Raw genomic sequence first — 15,787 nt, 5'->3', positions numbered from 1 at the left:
TCTCTAGCTGTAAGTGTCAGACGCATCAATTTCCTCTAGCATCCTTATTTTTATCTCCCTTGTTGGCTTGGTTGTCCCTAAAAACTCCTTCTTAGAGTCTGGACCTTCCAGACTTTTCCACTGCAGTGTAAGAGTATAATAATCCCCTGTTATTATACTAGAGCCTGTTGCTGTGGTGTCATTATGTGGGGGGAAGCGAAGTATTATGTTATCAATCACCAGATCCTATGGATTCTGCTTCCTTATTTTTTCATTATCTCTTTTCCCTCTTCATCTGCTGTAGCACTATTTTAATTCAGGCTTTCACTCTATTTTCTGTCTAGATTAATGTAGTGGACCTTATCTTAATCAGAACTCCGTGCTTTCAGTCTAAGAAATCAGACTGTGCATATTAGTGCACAGAAATCAACCACCTTGTTTTCAATGGCTGCAGTGTAGTCCATGGAATGAACTCACCGTGACTCATTCAGACAGGCCCCTATCGAGAGACATTGTATTAATCCCAATTTATAACTCGCTGGCAAGAGGGACAGGCAGGTTCCAGGAGGAGGGCAGGAATGAAAAAAGAGAAAGTGAACACCGTCTAGTTTTTTTCATTGAAGAAAGTAAACAAGGAAAAAGTGTCTCGAAGGGTAGAATTCTTACTAATGTTTTGTTGAAAGAGATAACACAGAGAGATCCTCTAACTTGGTGTTTCTAAACTATTTTCTGGGAGAGTGGGGCCCACAACACACTTGGATCAAATAAAATCTTTCTTGAAGGTCCAATATGCAAAAATAGTGGACCATAGGAGCTGCTCTGGCAGAAGGACGGACTAAGCTTAGAGCCACCCCTACCAGCTTCCTGCAGATAGACTTCAGGTAATCTATGAAACCTAAGAGAGAGATAGGAAGTTATTGGTGCATGTGCTTTTTCACTAAGGAAATCCATAATCCCCATGGCCCATAATTTTCATTTGATTTTAACAAGGAACACTGATATGCTAAAGTTTAAGGATCTGTTCTCTAGGAGTTCAAGGGGCATATTTTGAAAACCAATACTCTAGTCCAAATTTCTACCCATTTATAAATTAGAAGGCTAATAATGCTTGCATTTGGGTTGAATGGCTTATTTCGTTCATAGCTCTTGCTGTAATTGGAAATTACTGTTTCTTTATGTATGGTGTGTGACCCCCCCCCCCCCGCCCCTAGCCTGTGTGTTAAGCTCACTGGAGCAGGGATCTTGTCTATCATGTTCACTGTTAAACTCATGGAACGTACAACTGGCAGTGTGAGGGGTACATAGGAGACTTTCAATAAATATTTGAGGTAAATGTGAATGAATAAAGGGCATTATCAAGAAAGTGAAAGAGCAACCCACAGAATGAGAGAATATATTTGCAAATCATATATCTTTTAATAGAAGCAAGGGTCTAGTATTCATAGCATTATTATTTGACGAGACTGGGATGTTCCCTGGAAGGTTCCATTTGCAAACCTGATTTTATTTGTCCTGACTTGGAGTTAACCCAGGGTGAAAAGCCTTTCCTGAGGCCATTTGTCAAAAAGAAAGTTACTGGCAATTGGCTAATTTTATGGCTGCCTGAGGCTATGGTACACTTGAGAAGGCTGATGCTTTTGCTCTGCCTGATCCTGAGTTTCTGTGTAAGCAAGAATTGAGACTAAAGTAGACTTGTAAACTGTCTACATGTGCATTGAAGGTATGACCTAACATGAACACAAAACCCCTTAACAAAAGTTGGGAGACTTACTGATTCAAGATATTTAATAAAATCTATTTCCAGTTGTTGGTTCACCACAAAGGTAACTGAGTAGAAACTTCAGTGACCGCAAGTGACAAAGAATACAAACAGTAAAAATTCATTCAGGAAAGTCACTAAACAAACAGCAACAACAAAAACTAAAAAACAAACAAACTCCCAACAACAGCAAACCTGGAAGAAGGGGAAAATGTGACTTCCAGAGTTGGCACATTATAGTATTTGAAATGTATAATTTAAACAAAATGATTGAGGCATGCAAAGAAGCAGAAATGTATAACCAATACAGAGGAGAGCAAAGCAGTTCGTGGGAACTGTCCCAGACAAGGCCCAGATGTTGCCTTACTAGATAAAGCCTTTCAAGAGCTGTATTGAATGTGTCCAAAGGTATAAAGGAAAACATGCTTAAAAATGAAAGGAAAGTAGGGGAACAATGTCTCACCAAACAGAGAATGTTAATGAAGACGGGGAAATTATAAAAAAAAAGTACCGAGTGAAAATTCTGAAGTTAAACAATACAGTATTGGAAATGAAAAGTCCCTAGAGAATCTCAAAAGCAGATTTTTGCAGGCTGAAGAGAGAATCAGCAAGTGTGAAGACAACCGAATGGAGGCTATCCGGTTTGAGGATTGGAAAGAAGAAAGGATGAAGAAAAATGAATAGACCCTCAGAGCACAGCAGAAGTGATGCTTTATGAATTCCAAGGTGAGGTCATGTAAGACCATGGAGTGTCCATTTTATTTTTCACTAGGTATACAGTGGAGAGATTTTGTGCCTCAATTAAAGAGTCTGTGGCTACATTAACTTAATGCCTGTTCTTAATCTGTGTTTATATTTACTTTGGAGGTAGAACCACACTGTTTTGATTACTGTAGCTTCGTAGTAAGTTCTGAAATCAGAGAGTGTGAGCCCTCCAACTTTTCTTCTTTTCAAGATTGTTTTGGCTATTCAGGGTCCCTTGAGATTCTATAGGAATCTTAGGATGACTTTTTCTATTTCTGCCAAAAAAAAAATGTATTTAGGGTTTTGATAGGGAGCGCCTTGAACGTGTAGATCACTTTGGGTAGTATTGACATCTGAACGATATTAAGTCATCCAGCCCATTTACATGGAATATCTTTCTATTTATTTCTTTAATTTCAGCAATGTTTTATAGCTTTCTGTGTACAAGTCTTTTGCCTTCTTGGTTCAGTTTATTCCTAAGTATTTTATTCTTTCTGATGATGTTGTAAATGGAATTGTTTTCCTGATTTCCTTTCTGGACTGTACATTGTTAATGTATGGAAACACAATAGACTTTTGTGCTTTGGTTTTGTATCCCACAACTTGGTGAACTCAGTTATTTGTTATAACTGTTTTGTGGGGGAATCGTTAGGGGCCTCTGCTTTTATTATTATTATTAATTTATTTATTTATTTATTTATTTATTTATTTATTTATGGCTGTGTTAGGTCTTCATTTCTGTGCGAGGGCTTTCTCCAGTTGTGGCAAGCGGGGACCACTCTTCATCACGGTGCGCGGGCCTCTCACTATTGCAGCCTCTCTTGTTGCGGAGCATAGGCTCCAGAAGCGCAGGCTCAGTAGTTGTGGCTCACAGGCCTAGTTGCTCCGTGGCATGTGGGATCCTCCCAGACCAGGGCTCGAACATGTGTCCCCTGCATTGGCAGGCAGATTCTCAAACACTGCACCACCAGGGACGCCCGGGGCCTCTGCTTTTTAACTGTCTTCATATACTATACCTTCAGGAGAGATTTCTTTGACCCAAGTGATCTGCAGCATTTACCCATCCAAAAAGTAGCTTAGAAATACCCACCTAGATATATACCCACCTATCCGTCTCTACTTATAGTTCCAACATTCCATTTGTGAAACTCCTACGCAACAAGATATTTTCTCTATTTACTTTCTTCTGTTAAAAAAAAAGATTGTGTTCACCTGCACTTTTTCAGTGGCCTAATGGCAGTCTCACTGGCACTATTTCTTTCAGATCACTCATCCTGCTAGAACATGCAGCTGCCCACCACACTGGCCAATGTGTTACAAATCGGAAACACTTAAATGAATATCAACAGAGGCCTGCCTGAATAAACTATAGTGAATCCATTCCACAGACTACACCGAAGACACTGCAAACAATGTAATGGATTTCTGTGCATTAATGTGCAAAGATGACCATATATATTAATGAATGAGAAAGCAAGTTTGGAAGACAATGTACATAAAATAATACCATTTTTGTTATACTGGAAAAATATTTTTATGTTGAAATATCTGGATAGATACCAAGATATAAAAAGGGCCCCTCTAGAGAGTAGAATTGGAGGGGGTGGGGTTCAGCTTGTACTTTTCACTCTGTGTTCACTACACGTTTGATATTTTTCAGAGCTACTAAAAGTTTTATGTCATGCTAAACATAGCCCATGAATATACATATATTCAGTGTAAACCAAAAAATATAGCCAGCTAAATGTCAGAGGGGACCTTTGATGTTTTTCTCTGTAGCTCATATAGCCTTAACTTGTTAAAAATCTCATTAACTGAGAGATTTGTTGCACTGGGATGGAGAGGATTCAGAAAGCGATTGTGAAAAGCACACAGTGCCCACTGAGAAACAAATTTATGAAGTTTTCAAACTAGGATGCAACTGCGACTCAAAGTCAAATACGTGACTTTGAGCCATATGGAAGTAAACAGAGCACAGACCTACCTCCAAATTGTCAAAGCCTCTCCCGTGTCGTTCCGTTGGTAAAAGGAAGGGTGGCAATTCGTGGACGCTCCAGTGAGAGATGTCAGCTAACAGCTCCGCAGCAGCCTCGCGTCGCAAACTTCACTAAGACTCAGCCACCTCTGCGGGGCTCCAACTCCTCGAGCTCTGCTGGTGGAAGCGGCCGTGGGGCTTCGGGGCCGCGTGAGACTGGCCTGTGCCTGCCCTTCCCTGCCTGCGTCTCCCCGACTCCGCCGTCAAATGGACTCGGAAACACTGCGACTTGTCTCCAGGAGTTGCTTGAGGGTTAAAGGACGTGGATGCCTCTCAGGCCCTGAACCCAGTGGTTGGCACAGAGGAGCGCTCAGCACCCACGGAATCAATGCAACCAGAGCACGGACGCCACCCTCCCCAGCAAACTTCAATTTAACAGATGCCCACCAAGAAAATGACGTCTTCTCAGTGTCCCCCGAGTCATCCCCTCGGTGCCAGACTCGGGGGCAGGTTTCTAGGACACAAAGTTGAGCAAGTTAAACACTGTGCCTGCCCTCCGATGGGGACAGATATATGATTCCTCCACTTGGCTTCAAATACGCACGCGTTTGTGAAGTAAAATCAGGGTCACCCTCAGATAGGGCCGATGCACCGTAGGGGAAATCTGGAAAGGCATCTGCTGGAGGAGCAGCTGGGGAAATGCAGGGCCGGGAAGCGCCCCCATGGGCCTTCTCTGCGAGGGTGCTGTGGGGGGACAAGGGGACTGAGAGGTACCTGGTGGGATCCCTGGCTGCCTGGGGCACTCCCCCTCCGCGGGGTCCCCCTCCTCCGGAAGATGGGCACTGCCCTGGTCAGAGGTCTGAGCGTGGTCACCGCAGCCTGGGCACACGCCACACGAGATGATGCATGAGGCTGACGCCGCTGCCTCACGGATGCCCTCTGGTCACAGTGACCTCTCAGGGCCTGAGCCTCCTGCTGTCTGTCCTCAGCCTCGTTGCCCCCAAGGGACCCTGCTGCCACCCTAGGAGGTGACACGGGCCCCATGCTCCAGTCTGTGGGTTCATCACATGCAAGGCCCACCCCTGTGGCCGTCCAGCCAATGAGGGTGCAGCTGGTGGGCTCCTGTGGCTGCTCTCTGGAGCTATCCAGATGCGGGAGCAGCCTGTGCAAAGCTTCTGAGGCCAGAGTGTGCCTGATGTGTTCAAGGAAAAGCCAAGTGCTTGGAGCAGAGTAAGTGAGAGAGAGAATAGTAGGAAATGTGATCAGAAAGAGAATAAGCATGCAGGCTTCTACTGTACATGAGATCTGAAGTCCCTGGAGGGTTTGGATCCTTAGAGAGGATTCTGTCTTCTGTTTTGGAAAGATGCCTGTGGCTGCTTGACTGTGAACAGGTTATAATGGGCTGAAGAGTGAAGCCGGAAGGCCAATTAGAAAGGTACTGCTTCATGCCTGGGCACTGTGGCGGAAACTGTGTGCCCTTCAGGCCCTGCAGAGGGAAATGGCAGAAGAGCTTCAAAGAGGATCATCTGATGGAGGAGATGGAGAACCAGGTGAGAGCAGTGTTCGGACAACAAGGGGAGGTCTATAAGGAGTGGGTGACATGGGTGTGGAGTGCAGGGGGCTAGAAATGTCTGCTGGGCTTAGGTGATCACCAGTGGCTGTGGGATGGATTTGGGCAGCAACAAGTCACAAGGGGAGAATAGAGAGTGTGGTCTGTCCTTTCAGCAAGTGTCAGCATGAAAAAAGAGAGAGATGGGGAAGAATGAAGGCAAGGTTTTTCCTTAACGTACTAGTCATGGTTGAGCCTTTAGAGTGTGTGCTCTGTGCTGGTACTGTGCTGAGCACTTGATGTGCAGCAACTGATTTCATCCGCAAAGTTTTTCATGGTAGGTGTTATTATTATTATCCCCACTTTATAGATGAGGGTCCCGAGGCTAAAGGAAGTGGAACAACTTGCCTGAGGGTGCCAGCCAGGGGGAAATGGGATGTGGGCCTGAGCAGTCTGGCTCCATCATTGGTGCCCATGAGCACAGGGTCACACTCAGCAGCCAGAGCCTGGAGACATCCATCCTTCTACTCCTTCCCCCTTCATTCCAGAAACACTCCCCAAGAGAGTGGTAAAGACCCCGGGGAGAGGGGTTGGTTGACAGATCAGGAGGAAGTCTGGGGTGTGTGCTAGCATCTTTCCCTGGCTTTCTGATCCTTGTAAGCTGTGAGCCGGTGTATTTGCTTCTTGCTCCAACTTTAGGGGCAGTGGTTTTCCTTTAACATCTGATGTATCTGAAAAGAGTTGTTGATTTTCAATTCATCTTTTTTCTTGTTATGAGGATGAGAGTCATGACTTCCAAGCTCCTTACTTGCTGGGGAGGAAACCTGGTTTTATTTTTATGTCGGAGAATGCTCTAGTTTTTAGGAGATATATGCTAAAAAAATTTAGGAATGAGGTGTCATGAGGTTAGAAAATGTCTTTGAAAAGGTTCAGCATTTTGGGGAGGAAGAGATTTTCCTCTACCCTTCTAGCTTTTTCTGGCTGGTCTAAGAATTAAACTTTTTAAAATTTTAATTTTATTGGAATATAGTTGACTTACAATGTTGTGTTAGTTTCAGAAGTAATAAGACAAATTGACATGAGACTGATTAACAGGAGAAAATCACACAAAAGTTTAATAATGTGTATACATGGGAGAGACCCCAGGAGAACTGAGTAACTCCCCCAAATGGACAAAACCTTCATCTTAAATACCAACTTCAGCTAAAGATAGAAAAGGATGTTGGGGGTAGGGGTTTGGAACGTAAAAGGGGAGGAAGGCATTTCACATGAAGATGGAAAAGCAAGTGTTTTGTAAACAAATGTTTGCTGGGCCCTGCAGAGACAATGGGACACGGGGTGGACTGTGATCTCTAAGAGTTGCCCCCCCCAGACCCAGCCCATATTCTTACAGATGTCTCTGGTGATAGTTCTATTCTGAGAACAAGCCCTGTATCTAAATTCTTTAGGTGGTTAGGGGGAAAGTCAGAGTTTTTTCTTGAGTCTTTTGGGTGTAAGAGACGTTTTGGAGTGGCAAATTTTGCTCTCCTATGTGCACGGTGTTCATGGCAAGAATGTTAATGATAGTTGAGTTTAGATGGTGAATATTTGGGTGTTCATGGTGCTATTCTTTCAATTTCTCTGTATATTTAAAATTTTACATATCATTTTGAATTTAAAAATCAAAAGGAAAATAGGAATCTAATCATGTGAAGGAGCATGGAAGTGACTATTTCCCTAAGGGAAATTGTCAGCCTGGTGAGGTTTGACATCCTTAACTGACAAGGTGAAAGAAACCAGAGGCACACAACATGGGGATTCTAACTCTGCCAGAAATGATCTGGGCCCCCAAGTTGTTATGATCTAAGGCTGGGAGGAACAGGAAGTGGACTTAATATTGGGTGGAATTATAGATTAGTTTCAAATACCCTGGTTTGTGTAGGGACCTTAAGTTTTGCACTTGGTTTTCTTGGACCCTATCTAGAATGACCCCAGGCATCTGGCAGAAGCAAATGAAAATCCTCTGTGGAGTAAGCTGCTAGCATTCTAGGTCTCAAATTATTCTTACAAATATATTTTAAACACAGTGGACAGCAGGAGTGCAAAAACACGTAGGCACAGATAGAAACAAGTCTCTGTGAATGCAAACCAGCAGAAACGGAGTCACTTTGCCCAGTTTTACAGGCACTTGCCAATAGGTTTTGTTTTAGTCTGTTCAGGCTGCTCTAACAGAATATCATAAACTGGGTCTTATAAACAACAGAAATTTATTTTTCATAGTTCTGGAGGTTGGGAAGCCCAAGATCAAGATGCTGACAGATTCGGTGTCTGGTGAATGCTCACTTCCTGATTCTTACACAGAGGTCTTCTTGCAGTGTCCTCACCTGGCAGAAAAGAACTCTGGTCTCTTCAGCTCCTTATATGGGCACTAATCCCATTCATGAGGGCTCTACCCTCATGACCCAATCGCATCCCAAAGGCCTCACCTCTAAATACCATCACACTGGGGGTTAGGATTTCAACATCTGAATTGGGAAGAGGGGGAACACAAACATTCAGTCCATAAGTTTGTTTTGTTTACTCTGTGAAGGTCTTTTTGCCACTAATATTTTATTTTCTCATTATCATATTCTGCTTCACAGCAAATAGTTTGCATAGTCAAAGAAGGAATTACTTTGATGATTAAAGACTGTTTAAAAATGCAGATTTTAAGTAGGTAAACATCAGGTAGATCTGGGTGGGCCATATTCCAAGTCTGGCAAAATTAGACAAATTGTAAAAAAGGCAGAGAAGAAAAGGACATTAGGTAATAAACTTCTAATTGCATATTAATTACATGTTGATCATATGTAATATTTACTATGCCTGGAAAGCATCTCCAAACGATTTATTCTGTAATGACTGAATAATAGTGATTTGGTTAGTGCTTTCATTTGCAACAGCATATCTCCAATACTAAATAAGATAAGCCTGTTCTAAAATTTTAAGGTATAAGTAATATTTTTAAAATATTATACTTGATTATACTTACCAAAGGAACATTATTTTTTTATAATTCTTTTTTGAATTTTAGAATTTTATTTTTTTATATAGCAGGTTCTCATTAGTCATCCATTTTATACGTATTAGCGTGTACATGTCAATCCCAATCTCCCAATTCATCCCACCACCACCCCACCCCACCGCCCCTTTCCCCCCTCGGTGTCCATACGTTTGAGGAACGTTAATTTTTTCCCTTTGTGTTAAATATGGGTTTAGTCTTTTACCTAAAAAGGAATTAATGTGATCAAAATTATTAACTCCCGGGACTTCCCTGGAGGTCCAGTGGTTAAGACTCCGCACTTCCACTGCAGGGGGCGTGGGTTCTATCCGCGGTCAGGGAACTACGATCCCTCATGCCACGCTGCAGAACAAAAAAAAAAAAAGATTAATTCCAGCCATCACTGTTGATTCATACCTAGTATCCAATCAGTCTCTGAAACTTTTGCTCCTGTCCTCCTTCTCATTGCACGGTTGCTGGAGTCAATGCGTTCAGGTGAATTTGGGGGAAGACCAGTAGGAGGCTTCACAAGAGCTACAGGAGGTCCTTTCTTCAGGCTGCCCTGAGTTCCAGAACCTCTGGGTCTGCATAATGGCTCATGGCTGGTAATTGTGTGTGAGGATGATTCCAGGGCAAGGTACTTACGTCCTTGTACAGTTGACTTATAATTTGCACCTGACTATACTCAACTGGCAGAAAAACATGGACACAGGGGTTAATACTTCCACATATTTGGGGGGGAATTCAACCCATAGCACCCTGTTTTAATTTATATTGGGCTGTATTAACTATTTTATGTGAGATTGAAGGTCCAAGGGCTTCCATTTTGTAAAACCAATTGTGCCAAAGACTTTATCTTTCATTGAATCAGAGCATACTTTTGGGTAATGGGTATTTGACTATGGGGGAATTTATGCAAGGCAACCGTTCTGATGGTTAGGGTGAGGCATATTTCTGTCCTTCATTTTGTGTTTGATAACTCTCTCCTAAAAGTATAATTGGTACCTTTTTAAGATTTAGTGAAGATCTCCAGGTATAACTGTATTCGTTTCCTAAGTCTGATGCTGATTAAGGCTATGAAGCTTTGCCAATTGGTGCATATCAACAGATGCTAAAGTTAATTCAGAACCTCTCTTGTAGAAGTACAAAAGCCAGTTAGCATAATTTAATCTTTTGTTGCATAAATTCTTTTAGTAAATTTTGGATTTCCAATTGGGTAAAACTATGAACCTCTATTTTAGTTTTTTGTCCCCATCACCAGCCAGTGTTTTGCTTTTTGAGTAGTTACTGGATACTTCCAGGGTCCTCTCTGTTCTGCTTAACCCCAAATTTGGTTTAGATGTCAAGACAGGTTACGCCTTACATGCATTAAAGCACTAGTAACAAGATTACTACTCACATATTGAGGCTTTCTTGGGAGACCAGGGCAGCCTCCCAAGTAGGTCTGAAAATGGCTTGAGTGAACAGGGAAAGGAAATTGACTTTGGGGCTTTATTGCGCTTAAGAGATGGAGCTGGGGTGAGGGATTTTGCTTCCACTGGGTGGGACTGGCATGGTTTGAACTTCTGGCTTCCATCAAAGGAGGGAATATATGTACCACATCTCCTTTAAAATGATGTGGTCCACATATACAATGGAATATTATTCAGCCATTAAAAAGAATGAAATAATGCCATCTGCAGCAATATGGATGGACCTAGAGATTGTCACACTGAGTGAAGTAAGTCAGACAGAGAAAGACAAATATCCTATGATATCACTTATATGTGGAATCTAAAAAAAATGGTACAAATGAACTTACTTACAAAACAGAAACAGACTCATAGACTTAGAGAACTGAACTTATGGTTACCAGGGGGAAAGGGTGGGGGGAGGGATAGGCTGGGAGTTTGGGATGTACACACTGCTATATTTAAAATAGATAACCAACAAGGACCTGCTGTATAGCACAGGAAACTCTGCTCAACATAATGTTTCTAAGTGGGAAAAGAATTTGAAAAAGAATAGATACATGTAAAGAAAAAGTTGTAATAAGAGGAAGAAATTGGCAAATGTATTCCACAATGAATGCATAATCCATGTATACAAAATGCTAAATAAAAACTAAGAAAAAACAGAGACATATAAACAAAGGAGGGAGTGCTCAGGCTCTCTTATCAGCTTGCCCACATGTAGGGGAGAAGGGGAAGGGGTAGTAGTAGGGCTTAAAATCTCTCAGCAAACATTAAAACCGAAGTAAAACACGTTACTACAGATGTTTCCTTGACAAACTCTGGGGTAGGAGCAATTATGACCTTCACTTTACAGATGAAGAAATGTGGCTTAGATAAATCATATTCTCACAGTGATGGGATTTGAACACACATTTATTTTATGTCAGTCAGTGCTTGTGTCTTTAACTGATTTAAGGTAAAGTGGGGAACATTTGCACTAACAACAAGTTGATTTCCAAAGCAAGTGAGCAGAGTGTTCTTATTATGTCTGGATTCCTGTAAATTAATGAAAAATGTTGCACCAGTTATGTGCAGTATACAATTACCCTTTAAATTTCAGGATGTTACTGCTGGTATATGAATCCTTATTCCAGTTGACATGAAGTTCACCTTTACATCAGTGCCTCGTACTGCATTAATGAAAATGTTCTGGCCTGAGGACACACATGTCCCTCTCTGCCACCAGCAATGCTGTAGACAGAGGCTGTAGGTTGGTGTGTCTGTAGGCTATGGAACTTCACAGTCCTGTGCCTGACTTGGGGCAATGACTCCCTGAGCACCATTAGTATCACCAGCAGCAGTGCTTCCAGCCTAGATGCCCAGACTGGCACCCATCTGGGTCACAGGCAGACCTCGGGATCCCCAGCCCCAGGGAGAACTGGAATTGAGCTCATGCATGGCTGCAAGAGTAGTTGTCCTAGCTCTCTGGGAATATGGCACATGCCGAGTTATTCCAGCAATGCTTCTCAACAGCAGATGCTAGCAGAACTTTCAGGGATACAAATGGAATGTTCTCTCCTGAGAGAATACAAGTGATTGCATAGCCAAGGACCTGACCATCAGCGTGATGTGGAGACCAGCTCAAGACTCGGGAGCCCCAGCCCTTCTGATACTGCGAGGAGCATGAGCTTTGCCTCACTCCAAGACCTCTTCTTTGGAAATGGGCTGGAGAGGAGGGGAACAGTGTCACTGGGGAGGTGAACTTTGAAGGGATTGAACATACAGTAGATCCAACCAAGACTGAGCCAAATCAAAGAGATTGGCTGAGATGACCACAGTGATGAATGCTAAGGTCATCTGAGCACTCCCTGCATGCTAGACACTGTTCTGAGCACTTTAGTAGTATCATCTCATTCAATCCTCACAAACTCTTAAGGAAGGAAGTGTTGTTGTCCTCTCCCTTTTACAGAGGGGGAACTTGTGGATCAGAGAGTTTAAGGGACTTGCCCGAGATCCCACAGAACCGGAATTGGAAATTAAACAGCCTGTCTCCTGAGCTTGTACTCCTAACACTTCTGTGTGCAGCATCATTTTCCTAATGTGGACAAATGGTAGTCACATAACTATGACCCAGCAGGGCTGGAGTTTATCAAGTCAGTTCATTTTGTGATGGCAGATAAACATGCTACGTGAGCTAGGTGTGTCTGAGTGTTCTATCCCAGGAGTTGTTCTGATAAGCCACATTTCTCACAGCAGTAACAATTGGTCTGGAAGAGAGAGCAAAAAAGGGGAGAAAAATTCTTTTGCCCCTTCTCCCACTACCTTTCTCTAAGTCCCAGGACCTGATTCATGAGGCACCAAGAGAAGTCATGGTGACGCACAATGGCTCTGAACACTGTGGCCACGTGCAATGGCAAGATCTGACAGTGGCTGCCTCCACCTGAGTTACTCCATGTTCAGGGATGAATACACTGAATTACAGGTGCTGGAAGGCAGGGCAGACATTACCTATGTTTGGGTACCACCTATGTATCTGTTGCCTGGACACTCAGCTCTCTTCTCTTAGGCTTTTCCTTGACTTGAGCAAAATCTCTCCATTAAAACTTCTCCCATGGGAGGAATTACAAAAAGTGTCCTAACAGTGTTCATTGCATTTCAACAGGTCCACTGGGTAATGTCAGTGATTGTGGCCTCAAGATCCCAGTGATTACCCAGTGAAAGCTGCAAGGCAATTCAGTCCCAGGTAGGATTCTCTACACTTCCTTGATCTCTGGATCCAGCTTTGGCAATGACTCTCAAATTACTGCTTTTTGTTAAATACCAATTCACATAAATGGGATGTTTAATTGTAGAAAATATGGTTGTGAGTGGTCAGACTTCTCAGGCCATATTACCTTGTGAGTGTCTGATACAGAACAAGTATATAGTTAACATTAAAGTGCGTGACCCATGTGGATATTGTCTAGAAGTAGGACATGGATTTTTACAGGATGTTTTTACTAACAGTAAGGACAGGGCTTTGTGTTTCTTACAGTGCTGCTGTTTAAGGAACTAAAATGACTGTTATGATGAAATGTGCCTTGTCCCCATATTGGCTGTCCTACTCAGTCTCACATAACAACTGAGGAAATTGAGACACATCTGTGGAAGAGCAATCCAGGTCACACACACCCTTCCTAGAGTGCAGGGAAGGCTCAGTCATCCACGTTTCTTCTCACCCATGTAGAACCATGTAAAGGCACTAAGATACTGTTTTCAGTGTTCAAAACAAATAGAAGGATGGGAATTGTTTCCTTGTCTTCCACAAGGATCAAGAGGAGGCAAACTGAAGGGGTGGAAGGCGGGGACTCTGAAGCCAAACAAATTGGGTTTACACCCTGGTTCTGCCACGCACTAGCTATATGACCTTGGGCCAATTACATGCCTTTCCCGTACCCCAATGCCCTGCTCTGGGTAAATGGGCATGATAGTGGTACTCACCAAACCTGTTAAGACATGAAATGAGCCGGCTGAAGAGACTCAATGTGGAAACAGCCATGATAGTGACCTGTTTCAAGATATGAAAATCTACATTATAGATTTAGCAATTAAAACAGGAATAAAAATTTGTCCATGGAACAGAACAGAGATTCTCGACATAGACTCATGTATATGACAGAATGAAGGAAATGATAAGGTTGACATTTCAAATCAGACCATACCCCAAAGCAAGGTCTTATGACCACTGCTGGAAACAAGTGTGTGTGGTGGGGAGGTGGCCGGGGGCGGGGCAGGAGGCCCCAGGGTCCACTGGATTAAGTGGGTTTCATCATCTCTTTCAGGCCACCTTGGTCATGCTCTCTTCCTGAAGCTGCCTATGGCGTCAGCCAGTCATGGATAAAGGAGCCTCTGAAGTCAGTCCCAGGATCCCCCACCCATCGTCAGAAGGATGGCAGATGAATACCTAAAACCCTCCCTGGCCTCCAAAAACATAATGAGTTTTTTATTCGGTAGGCAACTGGGGAGGCACAGAAATGATGTGGATTTGTCCAAATGGCTATGGATGCTGACACGATCTGTACCAGGATGGAGTTGGCCATTGCCAAAAAGTCGTATAACCTACCTGCTTATGCCTATCTGTAATTTTGGAAAATGAAAAAAAAATGTAGAAGACTTCCCTGGTGGCACAGTGGTTGAGAATCCGCCTGCCAATGCAAGGGACACGGGTTCGAGCCCTGGTCCAGGAAGATACCACATACTGCGGAGCAGCTAAGCCCGTGCACCACAACTACTGAGCCTGAGCTCTAGAGCCCACAAAGCACAACTACTGAGCCCGCGTGCCACAACTACTGAAGCCCGTGCACCTAGAGCCCATGCTCAACAATAAGAGAAGCCACCGCAATGAGAAGCCCACGCACCGCAACGAAGAGTAGCCCCCGCTCGCTGCAACTAGAGAAAGCCCACGTGGAGCAACGAAGATCCAACACAGCCATAAATAAATAAATAATTGTAGAATAACAAACTCCTCCCTTGTTTCACCTGTTAAAATAAAAGGTGCCTGTCACTCCTTTTCATTTGATATGTTGTTATGTCGATACAGTTTTCCTGGGTTACACTGGAGAGGGGATTCTATTCATCCTAACAGCCTATGCCGGGGCTCTCAGACACAGCAGAGATGGTGAGATCACACTGCATGTCAGATTTCTTCCATCTTTAATCTGAAAAAAAATGGAATAGTTATGTAGTTCTAGGTCACTCAAGGAAGACATCCACTGTGAAGCAAGCACACTGCTTCTCTGCTGGCCCTGAAACTGCCCTCTCCGCCCCCAAGAGACACTCTACTGCTGGGAGGCACTGGCCACAAAGAGGCCAGGCCCAGGAAACTTTCCCCACTGCCCACTGGCAGGGGCTCCTGCCTCCAGAAGCTCCCCACACAGCAAGCATCCCTTTCTCAGAGGCAGCAGGTGGAATCCCTTCCCCCACCTAGAATGCCAAGGTGGCCCGGCCTTGGGAAGCTCCTTCCATTTCCCCAGGCAGCATCTCCAGAAGCCTGCAAGCAAACCAAAACAGCACTGCAGAGGCTTGGAAATTCATGCTGTCCTCCCAAGCACAGCCCACAGCAGGAGGCCAGGGCCTGCTCGCCAAACCTCAACAGGGGGACTGCAAGCTAGAGCAGCGGTCCCCAACCTTCTTGGCACCAGGTTTCCATGGAAGACAATTTTCCCACGGACGGGGGAGCGGGGGTGGTCCAGGCGGTAATGGGAGCGACGGGGAGCCGCAGACAAAGCTTGTCTTGCTCACCTGCCCCTCACCTCCTGCTGTGCGGCCAGGTTCCTAACAGGCCTCCGAC

This window comes from Mesoplodon densirostris, chromosome X (genome assembly GCF_025265405.1).
Source record: "Mesoplodon densirostris isolate mMesDen1 chromosome X, mMesDen1 primary haplotype, whole genome shotgun sequence".
Classification (NCBI taxonomy): Eukaryota; Metazoa; Chordata; class Mammalia; order Artiodactyla; family Ziphiidae; genus Mesoplodon; species Mesoplodon densirostris.
The sequence above is the reverse complement of the archived record's forward strand: the minus strand, read 5'-3'. Positions refer to the sequence as shown.